Raw genomic sequence first — 10,380 nt, 5'->3', positions numbered from 1 at the left:
AACACGTTTGTTCTTTGCCAAGTGTTCAATGAATTCAACGCGCGAAACCTGGAGAAGAAGAATGTCTTTGAGGGAATACAAAAGAACAAGTTGTTCATGGCAATCATCGGATTAATATTGGTTCTCCAAGTGGTGATGGTGGAGTTTCTTAAAAAGTTTGCAAATACAGAGAGGTTGAATTGGGGACAATGGGGTATTTGCATTGGATTTGCAGCTGTATCTTGGCCAATTGGTTGGCCTGTCAAGTGCATAAATGTCCCAGAGAGACCAATCTTCAGTTATATCAGGTTAAAATATAGTAATTTAGATGTTCATTTTTATTTTTTTGGTCCATAAGCTAGTTTGTTGCTATAGTATTAGTTTGTTGTTAACAGAAGGATTTTATTTAGTTAAATATGTTCAACCATTCAAAAGTGGAACTAGTATATGAGATATAGTTTCAGTCGCATCTCTTTCTAATGCATCTATTACTAGTGACGGAGATGCTTCAAAAAGCAAAGTTTGATTCTTGATCATATATGGGTCTTTCATTCTTCTTCCGTATTTTATTAGTAAGTCTGCTACTGCATTAGCCTCCCTCGGAATGTGTATCAGGGATGATCCTTTAGTAGCCTCTTCATTTCATGCATGATAATAATCCAATCTTCCGTTTTTCTTACTTCTTTGATAAGTGTATTACAACTATTATCCAAGCTTGAATCTAGTACTTTGGTAGTGTTAGAAAAAATAATGTATGCATGAATTTTCATTGGTTATATACTCTATTGTGTATTGAAGTGTATATTACTAATATCATGAATTTTCATTGGTTATATACTCTATTATGTATTGAAGAGTATATTATTAATATCATGAATTTTCATGTATTAATAATACAAAGGGTTCAACACATGCATTAGATTGATTAATGACATAACTATTCCTCAAATCCCTCTTAATACATTTTTCGTTTTCCAAAGCTCAAGAGTGTGGAGGGTATTTTTGTAAATAATTTTTTTAATAAAAGTTATGAAAAGTTTGTTGTTTCTAATACATCAAATCAAATAAGTAATGTCAGTATAACTACCAACATTTTATTAATGCAACCATTACTAAATACAACTGATACACTATATTCTACATTATTCGAATGTACTCTACCAAACAACCCCTACAACAACAAAAATTAGTGGCAATAGATTTTTCCTTTAGAAGCAATTGAGTTAATGTTATTATATCCAGAATCGCTAAAATCTTTAGCTACATTTATATAGAGTATTGATTATTATATCCAAAATCGCTTAAATCTTTAGCTATATTTATAGAATATTTATTATTGCCGCTAAATATAATATAACAATAATAATCTAAATAATTCACACAAAATCTTGTATTTATTGTTAGGATAAATAAACAATCATGAAATTATTCTTTATATAAGTATTCTATCATTTAAACCCCCCAAAAATTACAAACCAACTCAACAATCATTGTGCTCACTTTTAACCTTAGCTGGTTGGAGCCTAATTATTTTTGTATTTGCTTCATATAGGCTCCATTTAAAGCAAAATGCTTTTAATTAAGAACTTTTTTAAGATCTCGAATTCAAGATTTTTTGTTTAAGGAAAAACAATCGCATCCGATGCACCCGCAAAGATTGATCATTCCTTTTGGTTTTTTTTTTTGTGTGTGTGGTATCCAATACTTCATTACATGATTACGTCAATCGTTTTTCATTCCCTTAATAAGTCATAGCCATCATAAATATAAGCCAAGCTGGAATCCAATACAATATACATATATATATATATATAAAAGCTTATTAAACAAAGACCAATCTCAAGTCAACAACAAAAAGACAAACAATCTTTTATACTCCCTTTATTCATTTTCAATTGTCATGTTGCGATTTTTGAAAGTTAATTTGATTAATTTTTAAAGTTAAATTAAATTATATTAATTTGATATTTTAAATAAAAAATTTAGATATTAAAAAATTATACAAAAAGTATTACAAATTTCATTTTTTTACATATTAATATGATGAAAAAATATATCATAAGTGAACGGAGATAATACTGTTAATGCTGCAACTTCCAACAATAATTATCATATCCTCACGTCTGTATGGTACCACACGGTTTACTTTTATCTACAAACGTGTAGCCATCACCTCTTTTATGCACCAATAGAATCCAATATTAGTCGCAATATACATTTCAAATATATCAAACTAGAAATTAAACACCACCTTCAGTTACCTATTTGGATATTATTATACCATAAATCATGTGCTGACAATGAAACAAATTCGAATTTTCAACACAAATATTCAAACATCATATAATAAGAGAGCTAAATTACAATGGCAACATTTTAACTTTTGATTGAAGACCCTGAAACTGAGAAATCAAATTAAAGAGCGAAAATTGATTAATACATACATACCTTAATTTAATCCTCATTAAATCTTTGAGGGAGTAGGAAGCAATCCTTTCAACGATATCAATTAGTAGTTCCATCGGAAGAGATTCAATGTATTTTTTTTTACTCATAGTCATTTTTGAAGATTTCTTATTCTTCCTTCCCATTTTGGAGAAAATTAAATGAAAGGACCTTCTGTTGTGGTGTTCTTATATAATGCCAGGAAATGTGTGAAAAGTTGCAACTTCTGAAGACGAACATAAGAGAAGAGAAGAGGCACAACTTTTGACTTTTCAACTGAAAGTACTTATTTATTTATTTTAAAAGGGTAAAATATGAAGAGTTGTAATTAATTTTTTTCTTGAAAGTTGTTCCAATGACAGTAATAATTGATTGATGGTTCACACGCCTTACACATAAATATTTATTAGAAATATGTTGGAAACAAATGCATTTTCAGTGGTACTTATAACACATAATTGACATCAGTTGGTGCATATGCAATATTATGTTGTAAGATCTAACACATAATTAATATATGTTGGACCATATGCGTTATTTTGTAGTACATGTAACACATAATTGACATATGTTGGAACATATGCAATATTCTGTTGTAAGTAGAACACATAATTAAATAAATCACACATTTTATATAAATAACATAACATAACATAGGTTGATTCAAATTAAGATAAGAAGATAGGGAACATCATCCTCAAATAAAAAGAACATTCATTAAAATTCAACAACACTTATGGAGCATTTCGATTTGGGCATGTAGTTCTTTTGTGGCCAAAGTCCCTACATACAGAACACTTATTTTTTCTTGTTGGAAATGATTCACCAACTTCACGTCGTCTCTTATATCTCCTTCTTCCAGGTTTGCTTGGATCAACATATGGAGGAGGTATTTCTCTCTCTATGAACCAAAGGGACAATCCAAGAATCTTCAGGTGGCACCGGGTGAATTTCCTCACAATATGTCATTATGTATTTTTTCACTGAATAATATGGAGAGGAGTACTCATAAATCTGATTTCCAAAATCGGCACCATATTGGGCTCGAAGCGCTACCATGGCATGTGGACAAGGTATTTTGTCCAAGTCAAAAATTCTACAAGTACAAGTTCTTCTTTGTAGATCCACCGTAGCAACATCACCATGACCAGTGACACTGAACTTGTAGTTAGCGATTTGATGAGCTAACAACTTGTTGCCCGCGTTGACATACTTTGATATGTCTTTTTCAATTGAAGGAACAAATCTATTTGCAGAGTTCACCAGCTCCATACACTTCTGGTGAAATAAAAGTACAAATCTCTTGTTTATTTCATCAAATAGAGCGACAATAGGAAATTCTCTTTCAACATCAAACATAGAATTCACCGACTCCGCGATGTTTGACGTCATAATGTTATATCTACACAATAAAAAATAAAAATCAATCAAAACACATAAAATTACAATAAACTCAAATGAGATGGTATAGACAATAATGTACCTATTTTCGTGGCAAAATTCCTTGCTCCAGAACCAATACGTTCAAGAGTTTCAGCCGCCTTTGGTACCAAATCTCTTATTTGATTGAAATGGTCATTGAACTCACATCCATCGTACGCCTTTGTTGCTTTATCAAAATGGGTCACTACCTTTGAATTGTGAAAGTTATTTCAAATATTTTCCCCAAGGTGTCTCATGCAACAACCATAATGAGATGCAAGGTAGATAGTCGAAACCATCTTTTGAATACTTGGATGCCTATCAGAAATAATGCACAACTCATCAGTATCATCTACAAAGCTTCTCATAGTTTGAAAAAAATATTCATATGAGGCATCGCATTCCTTGTCCACAACACAAAAAACCACTGGAAATATATGATTCTCAGCATCTTGTGCCACCGCCGATAACAAAACTCTTTCATACTTGCTCCTCAAGAATGTCCCATCAATGACTATTACTTTTCTCATTTATTGAAAACCAATTATCCAAGTGGCATATGATACAAAGAAGTACTTGAACCTCCCATTTTCATCGAGCGACAATGCCGTCTTGCTTCTTGGATTTGCAACTTCAAGCATATAACGGTACACATTAATCACTGCATATTTGTGCTCATGTGTTCCCCTAACATTAGACTTAGCATGCTCCATGTCCTTATAAATCTTCCAATAGCTTACCTAACAACCCAATTCTATTCGGAGTTGATTTGACATGTCTCTTGTGGATGAGACTTTACCATTGAGAAACCTATTTTCAAAGTACTTACCTATGACTTTTGTCGTGCCATGGAAATTACGGCTTGTAAGATGCTTTGAACCACACGTATGGTACTTTTCATAGATTCTAATGACAAACCTGTCGCTACTTGTAAATTTCACAGCCCTCAGCCACCAATTGTACTCTGGATATGAACATTTAAAAGAAAACACATTACGAGAATTGATCACCTTTTTCAGTTTAAAATATTTTTTCAAGCAAGCAATTTTCAATGAATTTGTCAGTTCTTCCTTGTTCTTGAATGTCATTCCCTTATAAAATCTGATTTCATCATCTTGAACATTATTCACACGTGATGATTGAGAAGAACATGGAATGTTGCTGCCAACAATAGGTGTAGGAGGATTGTTGCTCTCAAAGTCCGACACTTCATTTTTTCCAATTTCAGCATCGTGATTATTCATGTCCACATCATAAAATTCATCATTTAACATATCTTGTTGGTCTTCTTCTAGATTATGATCCTCTTCGATAGGATTTTCATCCACGTAGACTCTTAATATGGGCAGTCTCTCTGCTCCTCCCAAATAAACAACCAAACTAAGCTGATCAGTTATTTTCAAAGGTAAAACCTTCTCATTATGAAAAAAAAAATGGGGAATATAACTCATGACAAGATCTTTCAGTTGACAATTGTATCCACATTTTTGCATGACTAAATTCACAAAATCATCATACAAAATATTTCTTTCGACAGTCATCCCTACCGACCCTTTCCGTTTCTTACCATCCTTCCAACGCCAAATGTATCGATTTTTCTTCTCGACCCATTCACCACGACAATCAATCCCTACAAATAATCCCTCCATTTATTGTACCTGAAGAAATTAATTAAAAAATAATTAGTACTAATGAAGAAATGTGTAAGTCATATGTTGCAACATATGACTATTATGTGGCGACATGTAAGTCACATGTTGCTACATATAACTGATATGTTGTGACAAATAAATCACATGTGGCAACATGTGTAAGTTATATGTCGCAACATATGGCTATTTTGTTGTGAAATGTAAGTCATATGTTGCTACATATAATTATTCTGTTGCGAAACATAAATCAAATGTTGTGACAAAATGTGTAAGTCATATGTTGCAACATATGACTATTTTGTGGCGATATGTAAGTCATATGTTGCAACATATGACTATTATGTGGCGACATGTAAGTCATATTTTGCTACATATAACTGATATCTTGTGACAAATAAATCACATATGTAAGTTATATGTAGCAACATATGGCTATCCTGTTGCGAAATGTAAGTCATATGTTGCTATATATAACTATTCTATTGCGAAACATAAATCACATGTTGTGACAAAATGTATAAGTCATATGTTGCAACATATATATCCATCTATTGGAAACACAAATGCAAATTATTGAAAAAATTGCGGCTATCCAGATGATGATGAATGATTTCAAAGAACTGTTAATTTTACTTACCAAAACAATGGTGTGTGCACCCAATCACTTATGAAGTAATTCCAATTGATACAGAACGAAATCTGGTCCACTGATTAGATTAGCTAAATCTGATTCAAGAAGATGAAAAGAAGAAGAAAAAAGCTCAAGGACTAGCAGCCAAAACCAACAATGTACAAAAAGATGATGAAGAGAACGGGAAGAAGAAAGAAGCAATCAAGCAAGAATAGAGCAAGAACAAAGCAGAAGAAAAATAAGAAGAGGAATACGGGGGTAGCCGGGGGGGGATGATTTATTTCCCCCCTTTTGGTACAGCTCGCTGGTGGTGGCTTCCCTCCAATTTTGGTTCCCACTAAAATTGATTAAATTAGGTTTTAGTCATTTACCATTTTACCCTTCATTTAATTCAATGGACCAAACTGACAACTTATAAACTTGAGGGCAACTTCACAATCCTTAATCATTAATCACATAATTGTCACCTACACTTAATAATTAAAATTTATGTCACCACTCTTTTATTTTGACACATTAATGTCACCTTTAATTCAAAGCCCCAGTTACATCAATTTGGAGATTGGGAAGTTGAAAGATGAATGGAATCATGTGACACTGATAGAAGAATTAGAGCCTTCCTTTCCAATTACTCTTACCGCGCCACTATGATATTACAAAAAAACATTGTTTCTACAATCTGAATTGAAATGTTAATCCGAAATTATTGATTTATCAGTAATGGATAATTGATTTAGTTATTTTGATAATGGGTTTGATTATTTTTACTATGGGTTATCCTTCTTTAACATTTCAATTATATTATTATTTTGTGTCAAATCTTAATTGTTAAATCGATAACCAAAACAATAACAATTAATCACTGATAATCGATAAGCGATATTTTAATAATCTAATACGGTTTAACATAACTACAAATCAATAACCGATAAATCGAATCGATAAACTTTAAATTCGAATCGGACAAATGTGCAACCTTACTTTCTACCTTGTTGGACTCGAGCTCAAATATTGTTTTGCCTATTTAGTTTCTCTATAAAACTCTATTGTGATTGCAAAACACAGAAAAAGAAATACTTAAAAATTAAATTTGAATGATTAAAATATAGATCTAAAAAATAGACATACTTAATAATTAAAAATTGAATAATTATGATTCAGATCTTTATTAAATATACAAGCAAATAAGGTATATGTCTCCTCTTAGTTTTTTTTCTTCAACGATCACAATAATACGAGTCCGGAGCCAAAAGGGCAAAAAAAATTGTCAAAAATTCCAAAAGGGCACATCAAATTTTACGAGTCAGGAGTCAAAAGGGCAAAAAAAATTGTCAAAAATTCCAAAAGGGCACATCAAATTTTGTTAAAACCAAAAGGGCAAAATCGCTCCTGACAAAGCGATTTTGTCATTGTGTCAAAGGAAAATCGCTTCATCAGGAGCAATTTTGCCCTTTTGATTTAAAAAAAATTTAATGTGCGCTTTTGAAATTTTTGACAATTTTTTTTGCCCTTTTGACTCTGGACTCACAATAATACTATATCCCTTGCCACAAGTAAGATTTTAAGAGAGTGGATATATGCAACGTCTAAGTATTTTCTTTTTGGAACCCTTTTTCATTCCTAAATTTTGTTTGATTTTCTTGTGCTACCTTATTACTAATATTTATTATAGTAAGACATCATATAATATCAATTGCATCTTGTTTCTATTTTTTTTCTTGATTTATAAAATTCTCCTAAACATTGTCGGTGAACTTTACATATATATCAAAACTAGGTGATGGCATTAATTATATTTTGTGAAACAAATACTTAAATACTTCACACACGGACCATATTGTCGGCATGACCAAATTGTAAACAAAAAGAAACGTAGATACATAATGATAAGTATTCTTAATGGTTAAGTTAAAATATACTAATCAATTTATCATAACTTAGCTTATACGTAAATCATTATGTGTTAGGAGTCTAGTCCTTCTCCTAATTTCGCATATAGCGAAAACTTAATGTATCAAATCGCTTATTTTGTCAAACAATGTGAGGTGAAAATTTTATGTAACTAAAGCGTTATGAAATAGTACAATAGTTAAGAGATCATTATTAGCTAATCTGCTATAATAGGTGGTAAACGTTACCTTTTACCTGATTATGCAAAAGATATTTTACATCAACAACAACAACATACCCAGTGGAATCCCACAAAGTGGGGTCTGGGGAGGGTAAAGTGTACGCAGAGCTTACCATCAACGATATATATTATTCGAACTCTAATTATATAATTGTGTAAAATTTCAATTAAACTCGAATTACATACCTTGGATCATGTATATTTTATGTATATTTAGTACAAGTATTGACAACATATATGTTTTGTAGTTGACTAAAGTGTTTAGGATCATAGTTATCCCAAAATTCAATTATAAAACTTAATTGGAAAATTTAAGCATAATCTCTATTGAGTCTAATTATCAATTATTACCAAAAATAATACATAGTTATACATCATATATATACACCTAGTATATACTTCTTCTGTCCCAGTTATATGACTGTTTTTTCTTTTTAGTCAGTCCCAAAAAGAATGACACATTTCTATATTAAGTAGCAATTGAACTTTAAAATACATATATAATATTTAATTGAACAACCTTTTGAGATGATTTTCGAGTATTTATAAAATTCAAAATATACATATATTATTTAAAAATTACAAAAAGTGACAAAACTATCCAAAAACTAACTTGAGAAATATTTTGAATTTTATAAAGTCAATTACTTTAAATCGTTTGAAAAATTAAGAAGCTCGGAAATTAATTATTATCGAGGAGGGTCAAAATTGGGTGTCAACAACTGTCCCTCGTTTGACTTGGATTGATGAAAGAAATTCGAGGCAAATGAAATTGACAATTCCAATTTTGACCGACTACATCTTCATCTTTCAGAAAAAGGCTTTGGTACGGACTTTAGGAATTATGGCCTAACCCGGAAGTGGGTTTCCTACATATCTCAGGCTCTATGAGAATTCAGGCCACTTGTAATTCAATATGCTTGATTTAGCACACGATTTTGAATAACTGAAAAGTTATTCCGATATCGAATTATGAAGAGACCGAAACACTTGGGAATAAGATTTAAGAGAGAATGCCGGAATACAACCGAGTTTTCAACATTGAGCCCACCTACATATCCCTCAACTTGGGGAATCAGGCTGCTTGTAGTTCGACTCAATCGGTTGAAAAGTGTAACGACCCGTTTGGTCGTTTTGAGTACTAGAGCTTTTTATTTCATAAAATACTTTCCGATAGATTTTAAATGCGTACTTTGGACTATTCGTAACTACAATTATGAATTTAGTGGGGTAGTTTTAATAATTATTTTAGTTGGTGGTGAAAGGAGATATATTAAAATTAATAGTGGACCACTTTTACCACTTTTATAATTGGTCATATAATAACTAGGGTGATGAATAATCTGTAAAAACAAATTGAGAAGAGGGTTTATTCGTGTGAAAGCTACGTAGAGCAGCAGCCGAGCTTCTCAGGTTTGGTTCTACGAATTGTTCTATTTCTGGTGTTAAAATTTACATCAATAGTAATGTGGAGATGAATTGTCGTTAGACTGTAAGGGAAATTTGTGGGTATTGATTATTGACGCCTTTGGGTTGAAAACTTTGGTGGAAACCTTGTTTGTTTAATCTACGTGGAACCTGCAGTCATTGGAAAAATTCCAAGTGATCAACTTCAAGATAATGATGGGAATTGTTAAGGGGTAAGGAAATTACTGTGCTAAATTTATATATGTGCATATGGTGTTATAGGAATTGGTTTTATGGACCGGCAAATTGGGTTTTTGAATGTAAGTGGGGGTGGTAATTATTTAATTGCACGGATAGTTGTTAGTGGATTAAAGAAATCACGAAGCGGAAGGTGTAGCGATAATATATGCATGCATTTGATTCACTCATTGGTTGAGATTTTGGATAAAAAGGTAAGGAAGGTAATAATTAAACCATGATGAGATATGATTGGTTAATGGCAATAGGATACTTGGAAAAATATAGAATCCATATATGTGGGAGGTTACATTAAACTTGCAGCCATCATCCTTATACAGTAATGCTACGGTCAATTGTAATATGTGGGTTTGGTCCTTATCTTCTTAAAATTATCATGTTGTGATTTAAGTTTTAATGAATTGAGATAGGTAATTAAATATTAGGTACATTATATTATTTAAATTCCATTAAAG

The sequence above is a fragment of the Solanum stenotomum genome, unplaced genomic scaffold (genome assembly GCF_019186545.1).
Source record: "Solanum stenotomum isolate F172 unplaced genomic scaffold, ASM1918654v1 scaffold18559, whole genome shotgun sequence".
NCBI classification, from domain to species: domain Eukaryota; kingdom Viridiplantae; phylum Streptophyta; class Magnoliopsida; order Solanales; family Solanaceae; genus Solanum; species Solanum stenotomum.
This window is presented reverse-complemented; position numbering follows the sequence as displayed.